This window comes from Pleurodeles waltl, chromosome 11, assembly GCF_031143425.1.
Source record: "Pleurodeles waltl isolate 20211129_DDA chromosome 11, aPleWal1.hap1.20221129, whole genome shotgun sequence".
Lineage (NCBI taxonomy): Eukaryota > Metazoa > Chordata > Amphibia > Caudata > Salamandridae > Pleurodeles > Pleurodeles waltl.
Window position 1 is genome coordinate 906,083,999 of NC_090450.1, and position 27,137 is coordinate 906,111,135.

At 43.7% G+C, this 27,137-nt stretch overlaps 1 protein-coding gene across 1 annotated transcript in view; it reads right to left on the reverse strand.

Moving 5' to 3' along the window:
* Positions 1 to 26,638, reverse strand: part of SH2B3 (SH2B adaptor protein 3) — a 374,442-nt gene extending 347,804 nt beyond the window's left edge. The window contains exon 1 of the mRNA XM_069214849.1: positions 26,520 to 26,638. The gene's annotated coding sequence lies outside the window, so the exon portion shown is untranslated. The remainder of the gene's footprint in view (positions 1 to 26,519) is intronic.
* Between the last annotated feature and the right edge of the window lie 499 nt (positions 26,639 to 27,137).

Here is a 27,137-nt window from a genome sequence, read left to right on the forward strand (position 1 = left end):
TTCATACTTGCATTAAGAAGTGGGTGTACCCATGAGAAAGGACAAGGGCAGTAGGCATCGCAAATAACAGTTTGCACCCACAATGGGGCTCCTTCCAAGTAGCTATCTCCGATATATCAGTTTACAGGGAAGACCTTTTTATACAAGATTCTTGATGTGACACTATACCTGAAGGCCTTGACTCAAACGTTTTACTAATGAGAAATTTCAACATACAAGTTGAAGTGAAAATGTAAGGGGACGTGACCAAAATGGAGAAGAATGCATTAAAGCCTTGAGCTTCAACCAAACCTTTAAGGGTGCGCTGTTAAGATATGGTCAGACCACTCAATAACTTCCTTCTAACCTTGCAAGCAACCCACAAGAGCCATCAGCACGCCTCCCACCTGGAGAACGCAACTAAATGGTGCTACGCATGTATCATCACAAGTGCAACATTGTTTAAAGCAGGTCAACAAACAATTGATGCGGAATTCTTCCTAAGAAGCTCCTTACTGCAACAGTCAGGAAGCTGGACAAAATTGCAAACAGCCACCCGCAATGAGAAGAAAAAAAAGCCTGCATACAAGGTGGGTAACAAATGATAGAACTGCGAGCTTGCCATGTGGAGACAAAACAAAAAAAAACATTAAAAAAAAAAAAAAGATATTTGGGACCAGAGGTATCATAGAATTATTTAACATCTATGAGCAGACTATCCCAGAAGCAACCAAAAAATAGTGCAAGTGCAACACTACAACATTAAAAATCTTTTAGCGTTCGAGTCAGGGATATTGAGAATTCAAGAAAATGTAAAAACACAGAATATTATGTCCATCAATCCACCCATCTACATTGTATTCCTCCTTTTTCATCCTTAAGCCCATGCGGCTAGAGGAGATTAGCAAACTGGCAAAACAATTAGTGCCTGGACCCAGGTGGAGCTTGGTGCAGCTTCATCTGATCTTCTAAAGGCTTCTAAGCATTGTTTCCTGATGCCACTCCTCATCAATGCTTCACGTGTAAGGGGGAACGGTGACAATGGTAGAACAGTATTAAGCAATGTCACTCCTAACTAAACGGCCAGATGATACTGACTTTCTGTTCAGCTACAGACCGGTAACAAATCTACGCTAGCAAATCCTGCAAAATAAAATCACAACTGCACAAACTTGTGGGAAAATACAAACTACTTCACAATCACCAAATGCGGACTCAGACCAATGCGAAGGTAAGACAGTGTGGTATCATGGAGAACCTACCCACCTCTGTATAGCTCAGTTGCTTGAACATTTTCAACTATAATTTCAAATGAAAGCAGAGGATACTCAGATCCACCTCTGCCTAGAAAGTGAAGATGGTAACTAAAGCTACATCACATGACACAAACTGCAGTCCTGTGTATGAATGCCATAAGAAGATACTATTATTGTGAGTCCTGAAAGAAAAACACTTTTGAATACTCTCCATCCTGGGATCAGCCTCCGCTGCAGAACAAAACGTTTAGCAACCTAGACGTAAATATGAAGTTAGGCTTAACATTAGACAGTGTTGCAAAAGGTATCAACTGCACAGGCACCCCTTTGTAAGGTTCTACTCTTCCTTCTGATAAAACTATCAAGAGGAACGAACAAGATCACCAGTCATAGTTGAGCCACAGTACTGCACTTTTGTCTTAACAGGCTCATAAAAGGAGTTAAAGACGGGCTGCAACACACACACACACAGTCATGCAGCAACATTGGCACTTTCCCTAAAGAAACACAAACACATCAAGGCCACCTTGACAGAATGCCACAGGCGCCCAGTGACAGCCAGAATCAAGTTCCATGAGCTTTGCACTATAAACAAAGTGTGCATGTTACATCAAGAAACTGGCCACATACAATGTTCAAACATGGAATCAATCAATCAACCAAAGTCCAAAATACTAAACCATAGGTGCATTATACTCTTCCCTTGGCCAGGAAAGGATAGACATGAAATCAACAATGTGCCCACAATCACATGATTGACATGCAAGACACCCTGACGACAGTAACGAGTACAGTCAAGCAGCTCACCTATGGACCATGGTTACAATCCATATCCAACTGGTACTTGAAGCTCTCCGCCCTAACCACTAAAACATGTTGGCACAATATAGAGTATAAAGATAAAACAAAAAGTGGCAGACTGGTCTGGGGTTAGTATGCTAACACATGCAGGAGTAACACATTTGAGAGAGACATATGGTAGGAAGCCAGCAGGCATGGACAGAGATGGAAGTAGTTATAAAGTAATTCTATATACTTTTCAATGCAAGTCCAGTGAATGCAGAGGGATACACCCAAACAACTATTACCATTAGATGAGAGATTAATGTTTCATCGCGCCGAGGCAAGATGTAACTTCCAAGGTCTCAAGCCAATGGCTGAAAGAGTCTGGCCATAGGAAGGCAGGGGTCGACTTGCCAACAAGGCTTTTGGACAGCTGCCAAAACTCAAACCTAAAAATACAAATGCCCTCTCAACACTGAATTTGTTCTTTCTTGAGTGTGCCTTGTGCAGGTCTTGCAGCAGAACCTGTTAAATGCTCCTTTTTATTGTTCAGCTATGGACAGCGTTTGGAAGACATCATGTCATCAATTTTTCAAAAATAGTACAATTGTAGCAAGAGGGTGCTTTAGGTCAGCCCTTTAAACATTGGTTTACTTTTGTTTTTTCTCGGTTTGACATTGCTTGGATAGATTTTGTCCATTAAGGTCATGATTTCTGGTGGTTGGCTACATTGCCTAATGTGAATTCCAATTAGTGTTTTAATAGTGAGGCATCGAGTTACTATACAATATTTTGCTCTGTATGCCTTTTGACTTCATGCTTTTTTGAAGGTACAGCTCTACACTGCTAATGAAGCCTGTCCAGCTAAGTGGCCCCACACCTTGCATCTACATTGGTGAATCCCAAGATGTGGCTTCGCTTTCAACGACAGCTGAGGCAACACACACAAATTCCCAAATTCTTCCCCTACCAAAAACCCCTGGCCTAGCGGCTTTCCCAGCCCTTGCTGTGAATTACACACTTTCCAAGGAGATGTTTACAAGGTGTTCAATTCACACATGTAACTGAAGTAAATGCATGCAAATTAGCACACATTCGTACATCAAGAACGCCCCCCAAAAGATGCCCTCCTAACATTCCGACCTCAGTTTATTTCAGGATTGGAAAGAATGGCAAGGTGGTTACAGAGAAAATTATACTGGGTTCTAGAAAGTCGTCTAACACACTGGGGCGTTTCTTTGAATCTTTGCTGCCAGTTGTATATTTTCGGTTCTTAATCAAGTTAAACAGAAAACAGAATTAACGCTGTGACTCTGTCTGCACCGCTCAAAAGCCACCATTCATGAAAAGGTAGGCCCAAAATAGCACTTGTTTCCTGTGGAAAATCTTCAGCACTTAAATCCACCTGTTGCGTGCGCTGTGAAGCACGCGGCAGCATCTCGGTGCTCAGGGAAAAGTTTCAATTTACACTTCACATGAATCCCTGGCTTTCAAGGGCACAAGCATGGGCGTCGTTGCAAGAGTGCATTTTACTGTAAGTGCCAAATCCCCAGCATTCACTGTGCCAGCAATGTAACCATCATCCCAGCTTCTGGTCATCAACTTGTCACACTCATAATTGTTCACCCCGGCCTATGGGAGCACATGCAATCAGCCAGGTGCTTAAAGGAGGGATTCAATCAAAACAATTCTCTTTGGAGCAGAGGTTTTCGCTACTGTCTTAGGTGCTGTTTGAGGCCAAGAAAGACATTTTACTTTACCTCAAGCTGACCACCATAATCACCATTATATTGACAACGCTCATTTAGTGCTGAACCAAAACCTCTGGTGTCCAAGAGCTGTGAGATTCAAATTCGTGGACCATCTTTTTGTGTTGCTATTGTTGCCTTAAGTAGCAGGGGTATGCGAAGACATGGGTTCCCTGCTCACTGCACCACTGAATTCCAGCTAGCTTGGTTGATGAGGGGGTTATACCCCAAAACTGGTCCCAGGATGCTTGTTTTCCAGTAGGAATGTGAATTAACCGAGGCGGTCTGGTTTAGAGACCCAACTCAGGAGCATAACATAGACCCCTGCAGTGGTGCAGGGGAGCCCACCTCTGAACTGGGGCCCAACTTGACTATGGGCCTTGTGAGTAGGCCAGGCGAGTGAAATATTAGAGGCCCCTGTCAGGATTCACTCATCTAGCGTTATGCCAATGGGCTCCAGTATGCTGTCCTAGTAGTGCGGTAAGTGGAAGACCCAGATTAAGAGTACACCAGACATCAGAATGAGGGACAGATGAAACAGGGCAAACCTGTCTCTCAGTACACCATGGTAGAAGTCAGCAGCAGGAGGCTCTGTTTTACACACACACACACACACACACACAAAAAAAAAGCTAAAACCCATTCCCAGCAACGCACACAAAATAGTTCCTGAGAAGCAGGTCAAAAAACCACAGCGCACAATAAATAAATACAAATATACTATTTCACAGGAGTTCCAGTATATGGCATGAGGTTGCTATGCTGGCCATGTGCCAGTCAGTCACTTTTCGAAGAAAGCGATACACTGCACAAACAGAAATTGTCCATAAAACAAGAATGGACCGTCAAACTCAAGCAGATTTGCAGAGATGCCAAGCTCCACAGGAAGCACTCACAGGCAATATGTGTTCTATGCCTTTGCGTGTTTTGTACATGGAAAAAAAGTGTTTTTTCACCTTGCTTGTTAAGAGCAGACAAGCAAGCAGTAAAGAGTGCGAAATGTGCAAGCTCTGTTCAAGAAGGCTACTTGGCGCCAGGCGTTCGCCGGTAGGTCGTGCTCAAGATGCTCAATATTTGCTGGACAGTTCAGTGGTGATGGTCACTACTTTGCAGAGACTCAAGGCACGGAAAGAGATGCATGCCCTCTCTTTAGACCTTCATTCCCTGATGTCTGATCTGCCCATGTGCCAGCCAAGCAGAAGAAGCGGTGCGGGGCAGACAGCAGTTACCACTGATCCCTGCCTGCCTTAAGGAGCCTCGCACAGCGAAGATGTACTCCTGCAACTATGACGATCGAGAAAAAAAATGCATTACTTCCCTATAAGGTCCCTCCACCGCACTGACCTTATACGTTTAACTGGAGGGTCCGGGTCCTGATGCTCAGGATGCCGCTCCCAGTCTCTACAGTTAGGTGGATAAACAGGAGCCACTGATTCAGTAGAGGGCACGTACTTCTTCACAGCGGGCAAGGTAGCACATCAATTGCACGCACTGCTCGGCCTTCCCACGGCATGCAGCTACCCCTCTGAGACACAGGTTGATAAGAAAAACCCAAGAATAACTAGCAGGTGCACACCACATTTGTATTCACAGTGAACAAGGTAGCAAAACACTTGCATGCTCTGCTCAGTCCAGACAGCTCCTCTGTGCAACTCAGCTGAACCACATGCCGAGCAGCCTGGCTGCTCATTGTGATGGACTAAGTGGCTTTAAATCAGGTACCCAATATTCCAGATTCCCACAGATCTATCATGATCAGGGGCTGGTATTGGTCAGGATTTTATTTTGCCCTTTGGGCACAGCAATCATGTGTGCCCCTTTTTGCGACCCTACGGCACTTAATACATAAGAGAATACAAAAGCTTGCACGGCTCCTTGTGCCTGTGCAATCCTGGGGTAGAGGGTCATCATTTGCATGGGGCTGGGAATCATTTACCTTTGCACCCATGCTATATGAAAGACACAAGCGCAGAGGGAAAGAGGCTATCTGGAGGCGTAATACCTGTGCACCACATGGAGTTGGTGCAGCGTCAGCGCATCCCAGACAGCACTCCTTAGGATGCAACACAGGGATCCCTGGACTTCCACTGCAGGCAGGGACAGATAACCCCTGCACCCACCCACTTGCAGTAGGAACTTTGCCCCCCACCTTTAAAGCACAGATCAGCTTTCCACCTGCAATGAAAGGTGGACTGGTGGTTTCACACAGTTTGTCTTTCACAAAAGCTGTGCTCGCAGGGCAGGTATTACATTGTGGCACACTGAGAGCAGGGCTTACAACGTAACAGAGCGCACAATCTTGGTCTGCAACCAGCACTCCCAGTTAAGATGCATCATGGCACAACGCAAAACAGTTCTACTTACCTATTCGTAGTACAGACCTTGGTTTGGAAACCCAAAGCGGCCCTGGCAATTCTGTAAGATCAGCCCTGGCAATTTTGTAAGATCAGCCCCCAGGTCAGTGTCGGCTTGTGGGAGGGAAAAGGGGTGAGGCGTGCAGAGAAATAAAATAAAATAAAAAACAAAACAGAAAACCACAACACACCTTCCCTTAATTCCATGCCACACTGCTTTGTCCCAAAGTCGATTGCAGGAACAGACTCCCAGCCAGCCCTGCGGCCAATTGGCTGGGAGAGCCCACCCAGGGAACTCCCAGGCACACTGGGAGCCTGTGCATGCTCTCTCCACCCCTGCGACACAGTGCCGGGCTCGAGAGAGAGCACACTGCGCATGTGTGTATGGCTGGCCCGAGGAAGCTGGCCAAACACAAATGCACTCTGAGGGGAGTGCACAGTGCTCGTCACAGTCCTTGGCCCGACCCCTTTTTAAACACAAAAAGATAATAAACCTAGTTTAATACAAAACGATAGTAAACATAGTTTATTATCGTTTTGTATTAAAGGGATTGCAGCTGCTGCTGCTGGTGGGGGGGGGGGGGGAAGGCTCCTCCGCTCCTGCTCCAGTTCGGGGGGGGGGGGGGGGGGGGGAGGTGGCGCATTGAGGATGTGCATGTGCGAAGCACTGCAGCTTTTGTTACTAGGGGACGAGTTCTATGAACTTAACCTATGGAGCACTGGTATATCAGACCGCTTTATCAACACTGCACTAGAACCCTCTTCCAAAGATCTGGTTTATAAAACAACTAATGAACCTTCAGTTAAAAAAATATATATATATATATATATATATATATATATATATATATATATATATATATATATATATATATATTTATTTTAAGTATTATGCTAAATTTAAGAAATGCAAGATTGAGAAGAAATCCCAGACTATTACCAATGCTACAAAATACTTTGAATTCGGAGGCTATAATACAACAACCTTTTATTAAGCAGAACTGTTGCTCATTTTCAGGTCTTAATGTGCAGAAAAATAGGCCAGTGAAAAACAAAAGAAAAACGACGGAGACCGTAACTGGTGCAAATATTTCAAGCAGGATGTTTCCGAAAGCTATCAGACAGCTAATGGGCTGACGACCTGCAAATCCTAGCAGGACTGCTGTAGCTTTTCCTTCTTTAGAGCCCCCTAATCTGGGTAACAGTAATAACAAGGATGATATTTTTAGAAGCTCTTAGAGACAATATGTTTTGGGATGTCACAATTATTTTACATTAGAATATAATTTACTGTAGTGTAAAATGCACTGTATGACATAAAGCAGTACGTTAGAGTGTAATATGTCCCATCATATTTAAATACAGCACTATAGCCTACTGCACAGGAGTAGAACTCCCGCAGGGGCATATACATCTGGTAAAGGTCTGACTGGCTTCATGTGAGGGGCTTTAATGGTAGGCTGGGCATCTAACAACCTGTATGGCCTGAAGCAGAACAGCAATACTGCTATTAGATCATTCCACCTACAGGAACAAAATGTTCTTAAAGAATAGGGGAAAATCAAATTGAGAAACTGTAATGTTGAAGCAGAAGGCTTACACCAGCCATTTACGACCCTCCACCACACCATCGTCATCAATGCAGTTCTCAACGTTGCAAAGCTCCAGCACATTCCGCATGATCACACAGTGGTGTGGTGCGTTTAACTCCGACTAATATCCAGCCGTATTATATGAAACCAAACCACACTACAAACAAGTCCTCGAGCTCCTTTGCAATTACTACTCACTACAAGCCCCCTAAGAAAAACTTTGATAAGACTTTCATAACATGTTACCGAAACTACCAGCAGGCGCCCTCACTTTGTGGACACATATCCCTAAGCGAGCTTAGCTTTGCACAGCCCCTGGGTCCCGGTTGAGAAGAATGTCCGAAAGAACCGAATTTTATTTCCTGACAGATTAATAATTCACAAACACTGCCGAGTTGAATTCCTGTAGGTGTTAACAGCGCGGAATGCCAACATTTAATGATTTACCTACAGGTCACCGGAATCCACAGACCAGTCTCTGTATTTTTCAAGAGATGCTCTGGAACCCCTTTTGTTAACTTTGTTGCAATAGTCTTTGGTTTAGCAAATTTCAAATGTAAACTAGCCCTTAGTACATACAAACAGTTTTGGAGTCTGAAACAATTTTAGTATGTTTTTTTATAGTAAATTTATATCATAACTCCCAAATTTACATACAAAATAAGTCTTTAAATATCACTTCCAATAGTTCTCCGATTTTTGACACAGATTTGCTTTCAGTTTTGAACCTTACACAAAAGAGACCAAATATTTTCTAACAAAAGAACTCTGAAGTAGCTTGCATCATGCCAGGATCTAGGCCCACTCATTGTTTTACTTGTTTTCATGGTGTGAACCCTTTTTTATATCTTGAAAATGCATGAATTCGATTGAGACTTTTATAGCCCAGAATAGGTGTTTTAAGTTGTGTGAAGTTATACATTTTGCCCCAAGGACGACAGAAGTAAAAAAAAAAAAAAACGTTCGCCCTTCAACATGCTGATTGGGCTTCCTCTAACTTTGCCTGGGCAAAAATTTCCTACAGAAATAGTACTGAAGGAAAATGTTGCTGACCTTTTTTTTCCCCTGTGGGAAAATTCTCCAGCAAAAATAGATTTTGTTGTGCTTTTTAGCAAAAAAAAAAAAAAAAAAAACAATACTTTTTGAACATAGCCTCACTAGTTTTTTTTTTTTTTTTAATTCATGCAGTTTGTGGTGTCTTATAAATAACAGAGACTACAGACACCAGGATAGGAGTGAGAACATTCTTTGATGCACCTCAGCCATTAGTCTGTAAATCTCAACTGTCACCTTTGGAATTCTCCAACATTCTTCATGTTAGCATGGCATCTCTACCATACAGTGTTTTACATGAGAACACTAAGCCATCCCACACAGTTCACTTTTTTTTTTTTTTTTTTTAATTCTTCTGGCGCTGGAGTGGATGATGTTTCACTAATTTACTCATCCCCAGGGTTACAGTTTTTTTCTTAAGTAACATTTAATTTGTATGTTATTTTAAGATTGCCCAGTTCATACTTTTTAATGTGTTTATAATCACAAAATAAAATAAATACATCCCTAGATTTAGGATGCACTAATGGTCATTTTCTCTCACGTTGAGATACTGACATTATCTAATGAACAACAGAATTTTAGACCTATGAACTCAGAGATTGGCCTCCCATTCCAAGCATTTTAGTCCAATTTTGAGATATGTAGCTATTTTCATAGTCCATAAATATCACCCTGCCTTAGATCTTTCATGATGTCATTCCAAATCAATTAGAAATCAGATAAATAACTCTATGGATATAAAATTTATGAATAGAAATAAATCCTGTATTTTGCGATGGATTTTAATGTTTCATTAACATCAGTTCATCCCTCTTTTTAGCAAGCAAAGATCACCCCTCAACTACTGAGGTGGCCTTCCCGCAACAGAAGTTCTCAGCATGTATCAAACCCGATGTTTTTCAGAAACCCCTGAGTATCTAGAGCCGCTCCATTATTGCAACACATTATACTGGTTTTCGTAACCTCACGCATAACCCTTCTTTAATCAGCAGCTGAGGAGCTGATCTACCCTTGCAGATCCATTTGCGGACTACAGTGTCTTATTTTTTTAGGCTTTGCGTTTTGTGTGTAGCACTGTTAGTAAGGAAACAGACATATGTTCCATAAATATTGACGCCTGACACTTTTAGCTCCAAGTACATTATAAAATCAAGACATATTTTGAAACAGGAAACAGATATTTATTACAACGCGTGTATCAAGCCAAACCCTTCTGAAATAGCAAATTAGAAACTTACGTGACTCCTGAGTGCAGTATTTTATTGCATCTTCAATCTCCCAGCCCTGCCTGAAGTTTTGGCCCTGATAAGGAGATCACAATGGGCTCCCAGTATATTTACTTTTTAAATAACTCACTTGGCGAATGAGCCAGTAGAGTCTGGCCATTCACATGAACTATTTTGCCAAGTAATCATCCTCTTGGCATCAAGCTGCCACCAGAAGAGGATCAATACCAATCAGCTATTTAAACAGGGCCTTTCAGAGCAGCTGTGAGAGGGAAGTGGTAGGGTTCAGGACCAAGGTAGAAGGTTGTAATGCCATGGTCCACAAAAGAGACAGTGTCTCCTGCCAGGGCTAATGTAAGTTGATAATAAAGCTGGCATGAATGCAAAAAACAGGGCTGGAGCTGCAGTTTTTTTTATTTTTTTAAACAAACTAAAGAGGAACATTTGTGTAAATGTAGAGATTCAGAGTGCAAGGTACCTTGAATCAATACAGGCAGCCAATGTAGAAAATGATCGGCCTTTCATATACCATATGTTCTTTAAAATCTTTATAGAGCAATCATATGGCAGTGTTTCATTTTTTAATCATGGGAAGACTTTAGAGATAAATCCAGATCAAAAAGGAAAATAATGCACTATAGACAAACGTTTAAGGAGGTAGACAACAACAGATGAATCCTGAAGTTACGGTTAGAGGGGCAAATGTGATTCACAGTACAACTCTGTGACAAGGCAGCTTTGGAAGCACCATCAATTGAGAGGGAAATAAGACAAATAATCCATTATTAGATTTCATGTTTTCTCCTCATTTAATATTAGTTATTTGATATAGGCTAGAACTAGATCAAAGGAGAGGCATGCCTCTTTTCAGAGTCCAGTTTTTATTAGGTTGAGCTTAGAAACGCACAAGTGCTGCTCTTCCACCAGTTGCAAGCTACTCCCTAGGCTTTAACACCACCAATCGCTTTCATTCGTTCCTTCGCCTGCCTTTCAAAATTCCCTAGGTAAATGCTTTACCTTTGTCCCACCTAGATGCTGCATTGTTAAAAAGGTTCATATACCGCAAACTCGATCGGAGGAGCACTTTATACGAGTACCACTTAACTTGAGAAACTCGCCCCATAATGCTTTGAATGCTTTTTCAAAACACTTTTGCCCATAACTCAGCCTACGACAATGGAACCACCACCAAACCATGCAGCACAACACTCTCTGTCTAGGTCATCTCTGGTTCCCCACTATAGGTTGAGGGGGACCCCAAAATAGTAACCTCTCCCACCATTCAGTGTATTTTTAAGCACTTGCATGGCTGGAACTTTTGTTTTACAGCTGAGAACAGTTTGTGTTTTAAGGGCCTTGTTTGTAATAGTAATGCAGTAGGCATGCTTGGCGTATGGAACCATGTCCTCTAGGGGCTACATATGTGAATACACTGCATTACTTTCTGCCACTCTGTTTCCATGTTTTGCCCTCTAGGGGTGCACTATATGGTTACATGACTGTTTCTCACAATTGCTATTTTTATTGTGATGTCCTCTGGGGGCTGTTTTGGATATTACAATCAAGATACTATAATATTCGCTGCACTCAGAAAATCACCCCATAATGCTTTGCTGGGCATTCATTTTACAATATATTTTTGCCTGTAACTCGCAGTGTGGTGGCCCTGGGACAATGGGACCACTGTGAAAATGTTCAGCACGACATGCTCCTTCAGTCTAGGTCATCTCTGGGTTCTCAACCTAGGTTTGGGGGGGGGGGGGGGGGGAGGCAAAATAGTAACCTTTTCCACTATTCAAAGTCTTATTAAGCTCTCTCATGACAGGAACTTTTGTTTTACAGCTGGTAGTAGTTTGTGTTTTAAGGGCCTTGCTTGTAATAGGTTGCAGTAGGTCTGCTAGGCCTAACAATGTGTGAGGCACTACACCCTCTTGGGGCTACATATATGGTTACACTGCATTATTTTTTGCCATTCTGTTTTCATGTTGTTATGCCCTCTAGGGGCTGACTGTATGGTTACATGACCATGTGTCTTACAAATGTTATTTTTATAGTGATGCCCTCTAAGGGCTGTTCTGAGAATTGCACTGAAGCTACTACAATATTTGCTGCACTCAGTTTGCGGGGCATTCCTTTTACAAAACATTTTTTCCCCATAACTCACTGCATGACCTGCTCTTTCTGTCTAGGTCATCTATGAGTCCCCACACTAGATTGGGGAGGGGGGCTCAGAATAGTAATATCAAAATATATAATAAATATTGGCAATATTTTAATTGTTTGATGCAGATAGAGGATTTATACAGGGCCATTGGAATTATGAGGCAGAGGACCAAATTATTCGGCAGGGTTGACCAATTTATTTGGCAAAAAAGTCAAGTTATGCATTTACAACGTCAATAGCTCTAACTCAGCAGATTTGAGACCTATTGCATTGCAAATGCTTATTGTACTAGGAGCATCTCACAAGAAGCAGACAATGAGGGGCAGAGGGGTAAAGAAGAGGTAAGTCCAACACTATTGTCAAGAGCTGCATTGTGTGAGCACACAAAAAGAAAGAGTCAAGGTTTCCCTACATAAAAAGTTGGCCTTTTTCAATAGACAATCAAATTAGTGGATTTGCTTAGAAGAAAAAAAAAAAATCATCAGTATATACTATTTACTTAGAATTTTGGGTAACTTCACGGAGGAAGTTCTTCTGGTGGCACTGCCAATGACATCACTTAAATAGACAGGGCTTCTTTGTGTAGGCCTTGGCTCCAACGTGGCAATCATTTTATTTCCTTTATTGAGCTCTTTAGTTGGTGTTGTTTGAAACCCACAAGTTACAGTCACCTGACATAAGAATATTATCACAGCGGAGCAAAAGGGTCAATTTTATTCGTGAAAATGTTTGAAACTAATGAAAGTCTCTGGTAGCAAATGGACAGCTGAGACAGGCATTCTGTTAAGATGTGAGAACATGATTTTGCAAAATCAAAGCCGTAGCAGGAGAGAAAAGAAAGGCAAAGCAAGTGGTTATGAGGTCATTGGTATGCAGTAGTACAGTACACTTGCTCAGGCTACTGATCCAAATCACGGTTGCAGGGAATGACTGCAATCACATTAGACAAGCATTGGCAAAGCCAATAGGTTTGACACATGCAACAAAAATGCCTGAATGGTCGAGCTATTTTTAGGACCTACTTGCCATTCTGGACAGTTGACAAAGAACAGGGGTTCTATATAGTCAGAAAGTGAGGAAGCAATAAATATGCCTTTAAATCTTGTTTTTATCTTGACACATTTTCTCTGTGTTCAGAGACAGAGTTTAAAAGTCAGTTAGTCTTCTTACAGTTATCTTTCCTTCTCTGGCTGCAGAGTTTCAGGATTTTGTAAAGTGAACTGTCTGACCTGCTGTACATACAGTGTGAAATGAAAGGCTGTCAGATTTGTTCTAACACATTTAAATAGCTAATAAGTTAACTGTACAAACTTTTCAATAGCCGTGAAAGCCCAATTTTTGTACTTATGAAAAAAATATTTTAATAGGATGAAAAATTATCAGAACACTTTACTTGGTGATGTGCAAATGATAAATATGTTTTCTGAAACCCAATTGTCACAAATAATTGTTAATACACTATTTAGTTTTGACAGAAAAGCTGCAAGTTAGTGGTAAAGTTTTTGCCTATTTCTTGGAAATTTACTGTCTGCAAATGAGAGTGCGCTGCCAGACTATGCCATAGTAATATATTAATTAAAAGTGAGTGCTTAAACATAAACTGAGAAATGCTCCTGCCCTGATGGCAAAGCTATTAGTAAACTAAGAGTCAAGTCAGGGATCATGTGTACCCTATGTGTGGGCTAGATTCTTAGGCCCTCATTTATGAGGAAGTCGCACAGTGCAGCACGTCACCTAGCACCACTGTACTGCGTGACAGGTACATTTAAGGCAATACAGTGCATTTCTGTCCTTTCCCATGCGCTGACGCACAATGGACTGCCTAGTGCCAAAGCAGGAATCCTTACACCAAGGTGCAAGGGTGCCTGCATTGCATGCAAGATTGGTTATGTGCAGGAAGGAACACTTTCCTGCAAAAAAATAATAATAATAATAATAATAATAATAATAATTTATAAAAATAAAAAGTAAATTCTAGGAGTCATATTCCTCTTTCTAAGTGTGATGCAGAGTGCAGCACACATATAAAGAGGAAGAAGCAAGGAGAAATAGAAATATTCTCCTTGTTATGCCTCTCTTGGGAAGGTGTAAGATTGTGGCATGTCCCTGGGTTTACAAGTTCTTGTCAATCTGGGGATGCGTCAAAATCCATGAGAAATGTGTGGGATCATCCATGGAACGTCGTAACAGGGCAGGGTAACGCAATACAGTGATTTCCACGGCATTGAGTTACTCCAGACTTTTAGCCACTCAGAACTATGCAAAGCGGCTTTGAGTGGCTTAAAAAATCTGTTTTAAGGTTTTTGTGTCACTCTTCCATCATGTTTTGTGGTGCAAGAGCGATGCAAACAGCCTCAAAAATAGACCCCACACTATGCATAGCGCAGATGTTTAGTCTATTTATTCAAACAAAAGAGTATTTTTTTGTACACCAGAAACGCTGGATTCATGTATTTTAAGGTGCACTCATTAGAATAAAGAAAAAGGGGATTCTGTAAAATAAAATAATTTGCCTAGGATCACAGAATTTGAAACCCATTTACAGGTCAAGTACTTTACAGTTAGGTTGAGTAGATTATTCAAGTTACTTGACCTGCAGGTTTAATAAAGTTTTAATGATTTTTTCGAGGCCTGTACATGCACAGTTACTCATCTTCCCACTTATCCATCTATTTATGCATCTGCAGACTCATTCTTGAATTCACATGCACATCCACACAAATTCCACGTTTAAACATAGAAAAACCAACAGTAATATGCTAGATAACGAAAAAATAGAACTAGAAAAAGAAAGCCTGCCACCTCATAAATGTAGAAAGCTTATGCTTTAATTGAATTGAATTCTATTATTATTGGATTCAATAACTATATAACTCATGCACCCTCAAGAACTCAGAGTCCAATGTTTTTCGTTTAAAGTTTGTCTTTAGACACCAGAGCAATATATTGGCCTATTATTTAGGCTCTCATTGTTGCCTTAAACACATCCCAAATTGTGGCCAGATTCAGTGCAAACTGTTAAAAATATAATGATACTCAGATGTGCCGATGAGTTTCTGGAATTGTAGAGTTCCCAAGGATAGATCCCTAGCTCTAACACCCATATGCCAGAATTTGAGAATAACCATTATGTGAGTGACTGCAATCTAGACTCACTGACTGAACAAATATTCCACTGTGAATATTCAAAAACATGGTATTGATCTGGCCCTCACAGACCAACGCTAGATACCTCTTCCTTAAAGATAATAGATCAATGGTCATAAGGCTCCTTTGAACAAGCGCAATCAATAGATGTACCAGGTCACATCAGAACCATGGCATCACCGAAATGACACCCCCACGAATAAATCAACAGTGTTGTGGACAAGCCTCTCTCAGTACCTGCTGAAGAGAATCCAGACAATCCTGGGAGAAAAAAATTATCAAGCCACAATTTAACAAATCACTGTTTGCACTAGACTCCTATAACCGCCCCCCTACCCGTCATGTAAGCATCTCCACACCAGCAGTGCACCTCCTGCAGCATGTTCACTATACAATTGCAGGAACTACAATGCAAGATGGCCCCACTTGACGTGAAAAAGTTCGACTGGCTCCCCATCAAAGCTGCAATCTCATTTAGAATAAGACAAATAGAGCACATCCCATTTGTGTCTGCCCTCAAAGACTACATAAGGACGAGACAGACCATCACAAGCCACCTAGACAACCAGTGTCCACAACAGTGACACCAGAATGTATCAGCCCGGGGGGAGGGGGGTACATTGTTCTTGGTTTTGGTGCTTATGGCTTTAAAAGGGAAAGGAATCTCACCACCTTCTGGTCACAAGCCCTACTCTTTCACCCTACAGCAAACAGGTGATGGAAGACAGGTGCCAAATACATACCAATCTACAGCATGAGGTCGCAGCCGTGAAACGGCTCAAAGCTCTATGAGAAATAGAAGTAGAGGTCAAGTTAGGGAGGAAGCAGTAGCTCCCACTTTTGAACATCACAAATAGGCCAAAGGGAGTTAAAAATACAGACTATGTGAAACCTGCACTGCACTTTACAAATGCAACCTGCAGCATCCGTAGTCAAACTATAAAGTGAGGCACGTAAACTAACGCCCTCCTTCTGTTTTTTTTTTTTTTGTTATCCAGTGCCTGTGTTGCCACTTTAAAAATAAATAAAAAAATTAACTACCTTGGCCATAACCTTCAATTAAACTGTATAGTCACCTTCACGTGCTCTGCCTTAAAATCCACCCTTGAGGTGCACAGGGAGAACACTACAGAAACATTCATACAGTACTACTTATCAATTTGTTCTTAACAAAACTTTCAAGCTGTGTGTACCCCATGTAACCCGCACGATCATTAAAGGGAGAAATCTGTAGGTTGTGCCGTGAAATACATTTCAATATCGTATCTTTATTAAATAAGTGAATGCAGTATATGTTGTTTCACATTCATATAAAGCTTGCAATTTGTATCATTCTGTAAATAAAAATATTTTACTAAAATGCCTTTGCTTAAAAGTCTAAGGATGATCTCATATCTATTTATAAATAAGACCAGAAAAACTATTCAGGCAGGTGTGACAGACTCGTTCTTCCCTCTGGCTTCTCAGAAACACCACGGGCCTGTGGGGAAACAGACAGATATCCTTTACTGAGCCAGTTTGCCTTTGAACATACAGCCTATCCCATCTGTCTTCAACTGCACGTCGGAGAAGTTGAGAAGCGTTCAAATGTTATAAACCTTCTTTGGTTGTGGACAAAATAAGATGCCACAAACTGATGGATTTTTAGAGGTTTACCTTAAAACACTGGACAACATAATATTTCCGACTAGGCCAGGAAAAGGATTTCCGAAACAGATATTAATAGCTCAACCAAAATGCGATAATTATTTTTTTGCCCGATTCGTACACCCTTCTGACTGAAAGGTGACTGAATCATCCCTGAAAATTCAATTTCTAAACAGCAAGTCGCACTTCTTCACTGAAAAATCTCTTGCGACTCGCGCTCCTGACATCCAAATGCATTTTAGTGGAGCTGCCCAACTGCGTCTGGTCTCCCTTCGTGATACAAATCACAAATTGAAATGCGATAGGGGAAACTTTCTTCAATTAACCAGCACTGGCAAATAATAGTTCTGGCTTACATTGTGGGTCCTGTCTAAAACAGGAAAGAGAAGCCTGCTGGAGTGAAAAAATAAAAGCAATGATTTTCTGAATACAATGTATCTATCAGATAAATTACTTGATGAGTGATGTATCAGTCTACCTTTTGAGTCTAATGTATTACTGGAGCTATGAATACTCGGCAAGCAGCAGAATGATGCACCAAGTAGCCAATACCGTAAGATGAAAGGAAAATACTTCTCTGGGGGAAATCAAAGCCCACTCAATGTAAATGTTAAACTACTGGGAGCAATGGTCAGTAGGCACAGTCGATAATCCCTACCCATACCATCCACAGAACCATCGTCTAGGTTTGGTTTTAAAGCCACCAACACTGCAAGCTGAAACCATGAGCCCATCCGTATATTTAGGGCCACTGGAATTGTGTGGTTCCATTGTCCTCAGCGGTTTCCTTATAGTTGCTGATTTACCCCGACATTCCACCTAATCCAGTTCTAGCAACTGGATTTACATGTTACAAAATTAAATGTTACTTCTGGCTTAAATCTATAAAACGTTATAACAAAAACAAATCACAAGGGGCGTGAGGCTGCAGATGCTATGCAGAGATAAGTGGTCATCCTTCAGTTGCTGATTGCAACATTCAAGTTTTAAACTGATACAAGTGAGTTGAAACATTTGCCCACACAGCACTATGGATTAAAATGAAAGAATAATTAACATATAAACATAATATGTGCCACCTATGCTGCAATGATTTGCATGTTCTTGCCACATAATTCGGTCATTCATCAATGCATAATTCCAGTGACCTTGCCTCTAATGGACAAAACAAGTGACAATAGCTGAGACAAATTGTACTCTTGTTAAAGAAATAGAAAAAAACTCAGACGAAACAGTATCGCAATGACCTCTTGAAGACAAAGCAGTCTGTAATTTAGTCACAAACCTTTCAATCGGACACAGCCCATCCATTATTAAAAAGAACATTCAACTATTCGAGGAAGATACATAACAAACTGAACAACAAGATAATTACGGTTTTGAAAATCTTGTGAGTGAAAGTAGGCTCAAGAAATTAGGAAAATCAGAGTCTTACAACAAAAACAATTTCCTAATCTATTTTAACAAAACAGAGATAATACATTTTGGCTGTGTAACCTCAAATTATGTTTAGGCTATTGCCAACAGGATAGGCCAAGTGATGTAATATACTTATCTTGGTCTTGAAAATGACACAAAGCTCAAATAGTTTCGACACAAAGGGGGAAACAAAAATCACAGGCAGGACTACTGCAAACACTCAAGCCAGTAAGAGATTTACAACCAAATCAGCCCAACAATCTCGATTTTAAAAACCAAAATACTTACAGTTCTATATACAATGCAATATTTAAAAAAAATAAAACAGACTATACCTTATCTAGACCGAGTATTCATTAAACTGGTACAACAAACCTTTAATATATGATCCTCATCTCCTCGCTGTCGATTGAGACTGCAACTGGGCTTTACACACAGAAGCCTTAAACTTCATGAATTAGGTAAACTCTTTCTGTGATTGGCATAGAGGGAATACTTCAATAATAAAAAATATCATAAAAGAAAGAGTTGAGTTAGACCAAAGATCGGATTTTACGATTCTGGATTACAATCTAACACAATTACTACAAACTCCAACCTTCCCCCATATCGATTTTATCAACGCAGGACAAAATGAACCTTATGAATAAGAAAAGCACACACACTATACATACACACACACACACACACACACACACACACACACACACACACACACACACACAGAGGACATGAAATTTGCTTATAAATATTAACGGGAAAAAAAATCAAATTATATAATAAACACCTATAAAAGACATATGCAAGGCTATTTGGACTCCAGTTCCTTAGTCTCAATCAAAATTGTATTTCTCAGATTAAGATTGGTGTGTATTCCCGTTTTTTTTTAATTGAAGGATCTTAGTTACAGCCCTCAAACAGTGTCAGAAGATGCGGTCTATGCAAAAGGGTCATTGAAACAGTGAAGCATATCTTCTACCTCTGCCCTGATCCAACATCTCCGAGGAATAAGAACTTGAAACTAAGGTTTCTACTGAATGGTGGGAGGACAGTTAAAGAAGCTACAGACGTGCTTCCATCCAAGGACTTATTAGCTGTACAGTGGCATGCTAACTGCAGCCTTTATGTACATACAGCACAAGAACAGTTCATTGGCACATACAAATATTTTAACCAATTAAAAGTCTTTTGCAGCTTTTTTAAGTTGCTTAGAATTGAAAGTTGTTTTATGTGTAACTTTATTTTCCTATTTGCACGTCTTGTGATGTAATATTAACTGGCAAAATAAATTAGTTCTCTCTCCAACACAAAAAGGTCAAGGCACCAGCAGGCCAGAAAGAGGCTCTGAAGAGGAGCCCGAGTGACGTTGTCAGCGGGCGGGCCTGTGAAGCTCTTAGTTTGGCATCCAGAGACAATTGGCATAGAAGGAGGATGGGAAAGCAAATGCCAAGCTCGCTACCTTCTAAGGAACAATGCAAACAAACACTGACCAAGGAAACATCACCGGGGAAATGTAAACACCTTTGTGCAGCGGCCAGGGAGCCAGCAGGTTAGTTCTGATTGTCGCTTGTTAATTATCGCCCCGCCCAGGGCTGTAGTCGGGAGGTAATACATATGAACAGCGCCCTAATCTTTGTAATCTGAGCTACCGTTGTTTGTGTGGCCCTCTTCACAGTTACACAGTAGGGCCTAAAAGAGCCACAGCATCATAACTTGAAGTCCCGTCTAAAAATGACCTGCCTCACAATAATAGGGTGGGGCCAAAAGGGGTCCTTTGTCAGTGTCAACGGGGAATTCCTATCACAATAGGAAAGTCTGGCCTAAAAGTGACCTGGGTTACCCTCACACAGGAGAGAAGTGACCCCGCATCACAGTTAAAGAGCAAATCCTTAGGTCTCCGCAACAATTACGTAGTCAGGTCTAAAGGTGCACTTGGGTCTCGGTTACAGTGAGGCCAAATGCCCCTACATTACAATTGCATTGCCCAGTTTATACGTGCCCCTGTGTTACCATCAAATGGACAGTCTAAAAGTGCCTCTGTATCACAATGAAAGAATCAGGCCTACAAGTGCCCCCCCTCGGGATACGCTCTCCAGCCCGGGAGTGCCCCTGCATCACAATTACAGACCGACCCCAAGAGTCACCACATCACCATTGCTTGCACGGTCAAACCGCAAACGCCACTGTATCACGAGTGAAGACTGGGGCCTAAACTTTTCCTGGTATCACAAGTAAGGTGGCAGGCTTAAAAGTGCCCCTTGTATCACTACTAAAAACCCAAGCTTTAAAGAGCCGTCTCGTCGATGTTACAAAGTGGAGCTGAAAAATGTACCCTGGTTACAATTAAAGAGCAAAGGCTAATGTCCTAGTGACGCCCAGAGAACGAACAAAAAGCGCCTTGCAGAAGGAGGCTAGCCACAACTGAACCGGGGAAAATGATGTATTTCTCAAAGGTGGATCAAAAGTACAAATTCTGTGGACGAAACAGGTTTGTGCCTATAGAAGTATGACAAGCATATGGCATGATAAAGGAAGATAAGGAAGCAAAACATACACAAATCCAAAAGTAACAATAGAAGTTAACATTGTATCTTCTCATATTATGTTGACATTACATAATGTATATATTACTGTAAATTCTAACAGTTCATAACATGCAACCAGACATAAGGCATTTCTTCTCGGAACAAAAAAAAAGCACAACGGAGGACACACCAACACACAACGACCTTATCCGAATTAGGGTTAGCCAACACGGGCCCTCATGTGGCTGGTCCCTGCAACACTTTCAGCTCTCCACTAGAGATAAACGTAGATACAACTTCTGCAAGTGAAAATATTTTACATTGTTCTCTTGAACCTTTGGCTCGAGTTACTGTTTTGAGGCCAAAAGGTTCGTCTCCTAACTCGTAGTCTGCCCAACTCATAAGGGGGGACCCAGTCTAAGTGGCACTGAAGGACAAATCTCATTTATATGTATATTACAAAATGGGCAGGAACACTGACCATATCAGGGTTCATTAAACATAAGAGTGGAAGCTGCAGCAACCGACAGAGCACGTAAGCTTCATGAGAACACACAGCAGCGCCGCGGAACCACAAGAGTCGCTTCCTGTGCAGAACACACGATTAGCAGCCAGCCGCACACCCCCTAGCAGCCCCCGCGGTGGGGGAGGGAAGGCAGCTAGATATCCCAGGATATCGCCATCTATAAAAAGAAATTGTTTCGCTGCCTGCCTCGTGCACAGCAAGCAGCACGGTGTTGCGAATACACTTCTCATTGACCGTTCACCCCACTTTATTCACATATTCTCATTGCACATAAAACAAACTGTTTAAAAAGCTTAGAATGCAAAGGTACGACAATTATTTATTCAAGAGAAGCCTTTACCGACTTAAATTCTAATTGAGAACGCATGGTCTATATTAAGGATACGTCTAAAAGAAAGTGGGGGGGGGGGGGCAAAAATATAAAATACTAATTCGAATTAAAAGTGAAAACCGAGTACCGCCAAGCAAATAAAGTGTGGTCTTGGAACCTCTTTCTGATTCTAAAATGTCCTCACTTTATAAATCTGCCTGCCAAGCATCCCCAGCGAATCACAGTAAGGCAAAGAGCAAAGATGCCAAGCATCCCGGGCTTCCCCCAGCCAGTCGGTGGGTTTTAGCCATCAGCGGTTTGCATGCGGGTGCTTGTTGGCTCTATGCGTGAATTGGAGATGTGTTTTTTTTTTACCATTACGTTAGTTACATGTATACAGCAAATCGTATACCAAAAGCTTGATGGCGGCAGGATGCCACTTAAAACAAGACAAGCTTAATTTAATGCCGTCCTTTCACAAGTCCTAAAGGCAGACAGCCTGGATCAAAACCTTGGATGTTGCAGAACAATAGTTTCATTAGTCTGCAGAAAACTCTCAGCCTACTTTGGGTTTAAACATCACCCGATGAATACGTGATTTTTTATTTTGGCTTTTTACATTTCTCACGGCTTGATACAAGTTGGCCGGGGTAGCCATATCGTGGCACCGTTTTGTGAGTTAACTTGTACATGCAGCATCCTAATATGCTGGGTAGGGTATCTTCGACAGGAACTCAACGGAGATCTTCCCAGGGTTGTGTTTTTGAGATCTATCCTGCTCCCTACATTCTAGGCTCCCTGCAAGCGACTGGTCTATTCGACGGGTAAACCTGTATAGAGGCTTCTGTAACCACCTAGTCCTGAGCTCGTGCTTGAAACTGAAGGGCTTTGGGTGGGCAAGTCCCGCAATCCAGACAGTCATTGCCTATGAAGCCAGAACAAGTTGGCGATGGCCTTTGGGCCCCGAGGCCTATTACCAACGGTACATCAATATTAGAAAACATATTACGGTACATCAATATTAGAAAACATATTAGCTATAAAGGCACACACAGTGTGCATGAAAGTTGGGGCAAGGCATTTGTAGATGTGAACATATACACATTAATTTAGATACATACCAAAATAGCCTTCATGTCACTGCCTGCCTTTTCTCGAGATAAAATACGAATATTTTAATGAAAACCTTTCCCCAGGGCAATTTCAAAAGGAACCGAAAACTATAACTATAAGCATATTACCCTAACGGCCACATTATATCGAGTGCATGAATACAGTATGGTAAAATATATATGTATGCAAGTTGTACGTACAGCGCTTAGGAGATGGAGAGCATTTTTTTCTACAAGTTCAGCTGTTCCATGGTTGTCTACGCAGTTTAAAAGTCCATCATATGCTGCACATTTATTTCTTCTTGTTGCTATAGAAGTTACTATAAGTTTGCCTCTTTTTACCTGCCAAGAATATATATGTTGTTACTCGCCAGGATAATGCCCATCCATCAATGGTGGCCTAGGAGGACACCAGCGTGCGGTGCTCTCGTCTACCTCTGCGCTGTATTTTTTTTTTCACCAGACGAGAGAGCCATATGAGTTATGGCTTGCCTCGTGGCCATTATTTTTTGACGCTCTCGGAAATGGCTGTATTATAGCTCAGAGGGTTGGGAGCTCGCTGCCGATTAACATCCTGGCCACAGCGCTGCAAGGCAGACTATCATGCCTCAGAGTCTATTTAATTAAAACATTTCGTCCATTGATAAAACCACATATTCCTAAGCCAGGATACCATTTAGAAAGTGAAGTGTTCCAAATATGTAACTATGGGTCAGGTTATGTGTAATGCACTCTACTGGTTGAAAATAAAAGGTCCTGTTTTAGAGCTTAAAATGTACAGCCAATATCCCTCTCTCTCTGCCGGTTTCGACTCTTCAAAACTGGCAGCTAATGGCGGGATGGCATGCAAGCCTGACGGGGTGAGATGAGCTCTGACAGCCTTGTGGAGCAGCCCTCCTGCAGCACTGTCACGCCGGTTCTAGTGCAGTCCTGTCCCCGTCACAGCTGCACATTGTCACATGATCTCTAGTGCAGCCGTGCTCCTGTCACGCGAGCTCTGGCGCAGCCCCGGTCCAGTCTTGTCATACGAGCTCTAGTGCAGCCCTGCTTCCGACACACAGGGATTAGTGCAGCCGCAGTACTGTCACCGGAGCCCTCCCGCAGCCCTGCTCCCGTCACACGAGTCCTGGTGCAGCAGAGCGCCTGCTACACAAGCTGAGGGGGCTGCACCGATCCGGTCCTCAACACCAGCTCTGGCGCCACCCAGCTGACTGTGCAGCCACGGTGCAGTTCTCCCAGCGCAGCATTACTGCAGCCCTGCCTGTGCCTCGCGAGCCCTGGTGCAGCGTTGTCCCTGCCTCACAAGCACTGACGCAGCCGTGCTTCTGTGGAAAGAGCCCTGCTGCAGCCCCGCTCCCGCCCCACGAGCTGCGGAGCGGTGGCCCCGCGCACCGGTCCTGTCATGCGCTCCGGTGCAGCCCGGCTCCGGAAACACCAGCTCTGCTGCTGTCCTACCCTAGTCACACGGGCTTTTGTGGTGCAGTCCTGCTGCTGTCACAGCAGGTCCCCAGGACTGGCGCGGTGCGTCTCTGGGTGTGCGTGACACTGGGTCTGGTGGCCCATGAAGCCCCCTGCTGCCCGACAGGAGTGCCAGCCGCAGGCCCTACGCAGCAAGAATATCCTGCAGCCCGGGCTGCAAGTCCGCGCAGCGCCCGCTCTAACAACGCGGGCTAGAAACACCCGCAAAACCTCGAAAGGGTGAATGCCTGCGGAATCCGGGGCGTACGAAGAAACCCCACCTGTGGCAGCAAGGACAACAGAATCCCAAATGAAATACTTATTTCACCGTCCAGGAACGTGGGAGGGTTGCATTTGGGGGGGGGAGACAGCATATGACGCTAATGGGCTATTGTAGCTATTAGGAGACACCTTGGCACGCAGGGCCATAGAGAACTGTGCAAAGTTTCACCGACCGAGCAGGGTCTGTGTCCGCGTCACATCCCAGGCCATTTCACAGCTCCGCGGAGAGCAAGATGTCCCAGAGAGGCGCTCCTAGTTCATTCTATTATCCACCGAGCAATATACTATGCACGAGAGCCCCTGCATCCCGCAACACACCGTCAGCACTCGTCTCCCTCACCTCAACACCCCGCCAGCACAGCTGCCCTACACCTGCGCACTACAACCTCTGCTTCCTGCCCCCACAGGTCCCCCGCACCCCATCACTCTTCCTAGCACTGCTCTCCTGTCACAACGGCTGCCCTCCATCCTTATGACCGAAGCCTCCCTGCACATTACACTTCATCTTGCCCCCACTTCTTCCTTCCATCTGTAGCGCTCCGCACCAAAGCACCATACCAGGACATCTCCCCTGTACCCGCGCCTCCCCTACGAACCACACTACAAGCACATCTTCCCTGTATCCTCAACGCCTGTCAGCACCGCTCTCCTGTCAAGACGGCTTCCCTGCATCCTCCACTGCTCTCCCGCATCCTTAGCCTTGCGCAAAACAGGTCCCCTTCGCCTGCCGGCTCCTGTACCTCGGCACACTACTATCCGTCCTCCCTTAGCCTTTGGCGCCCGGCGCTGCTCCCCTGCACGTTGGCAGAGCTTGGGGTAGCTTAGAAGGAGCGAGCGAGAAGCCAGCACCACCCCTGCATTTCAGTACAATACTGTTACCATTTCCTTCTGTACCGCTGGGCACCAGGCTCCCAGCGCTTCCCTCTGCCCTCAGCCTTACGGCACCATGCTTGTACCTCCGGTACCCCTTACATTGAAACTATACCACCAGCACTATGCCACCGCATCTTTACTGCGCCTCAACGCCCTGTTACCGCAGCCTTTCTGCACCCGGCTACCACACCTCTCTACACACTGTACCCTGCCGCTACAGCCTTTCTGCTCCCTCTACCCTACCACAGCCTCTCTGCACCCTACCACAGCCAGTCTGCACCCTACCACCTCGGACCCACTGTACCCTGCCACCACAGCCTTTCTGCTCCCTGTCACCAGTCTCCCTGTACCATGGTACCACAGCCTCTCTGGACCCTGGACACTGCCAACACAGCCTTTCTGCACCTTGTACCCTGCCACCAGTCTCACTGTACCATGATACCACAGCCTCTCCGAACCCTGTACCCTGCCACCACAGCCTCTCTGCACCCTCTGCCCTACTACCACAGCCAGTCTGCACCCGGCCCCCACGGCCTCTCTGCACCCTGTACCCCACCACCACAGCCTCCTTGTACCCTGTCACCACAGTCACTCTCCACCATGTACCTTGCTACCTCAGCCAATCTGCACCCTATTCCCGGCTAGCATAGCCTTCCTTCGCCAGGGTGCCACAGCCAGGCTGCACTTTCCCTCTGCCACAGGCTCTCACATGCAGCTCAGTATCCTGCACCCACCGTTCTCCTGACCACAGCTCCCCTGTACTGTCCGTGATGCACTTCACAGCTCCGCCTCGCTGCTGTCATGCACTATAAGACCGCTCCCGCTCTGTCACCGCCGCTGTCACACCCTAACATGCCGCCCCTGCTGCACCGTTCACAAAAGTTATTTCAATAACTGGGATCCAACAGTCCCTGCACCGGTTCACTCTCCCATCCTTGTCTCTGGCCACCAGAGGTCCCCGACAACCCTGCTGTCCAGCAATCATGCCTCTTTGCTTTCTACCACCAAACCTCCCCTCTTCCCTGCGTCCGAGCCCAAGGTGAGCACCTGTCAGCTACTTACTAGGACCGTCCGTGGACTCAGCCTCATGTTCGTCGTCCGTTGCCGATATTTTCACTGATGCCATTTGTCCATAATTTTAGAAGTTCCGGTCGTACACCAACCAATCCCACGGCCGAACATATTCTGGGAGACATAAGGGAGTAGGCGGTACTGCGACTGTGTAAGGTGACATATGATTGCAGCACTGGATGTACCCCAGCCAATCCTAGCGCGCCATGCAGAGTTTCGAAGTGTTGATTGGTTGTAAAGCCCGCACGTGCTTTTGTCCGATCTGCCCTCTGAAAGTTGGCAGGTGCCGCCCAGCTTGGAGCGAGGGGGTCTCGCTTGTAACTTCATCTGAGGTGAGTTTGTCGCTGACCGGGTGGTGACATCCTTTCCCTGGCTGGGCTGCTGCTTTCTTGGACAGAGGGCGCAACGAGCAGCGCGAAGTAGTGACCCTAGTGACGAGAGTGAGCTATATTTAGACCTCTTCATGTTTTGCTCACGACTGACAGCCGGGCAGAGTAGTGAAGGACGCAGGAGCCCAGCACACTTGAAGAGGGCATTCCTGTCAACTTCTTGTATCAAGAATGCAAGTGAAGTCCTGTTTTTAAGAGGTGGTCCCATTAAGGCAAGAGG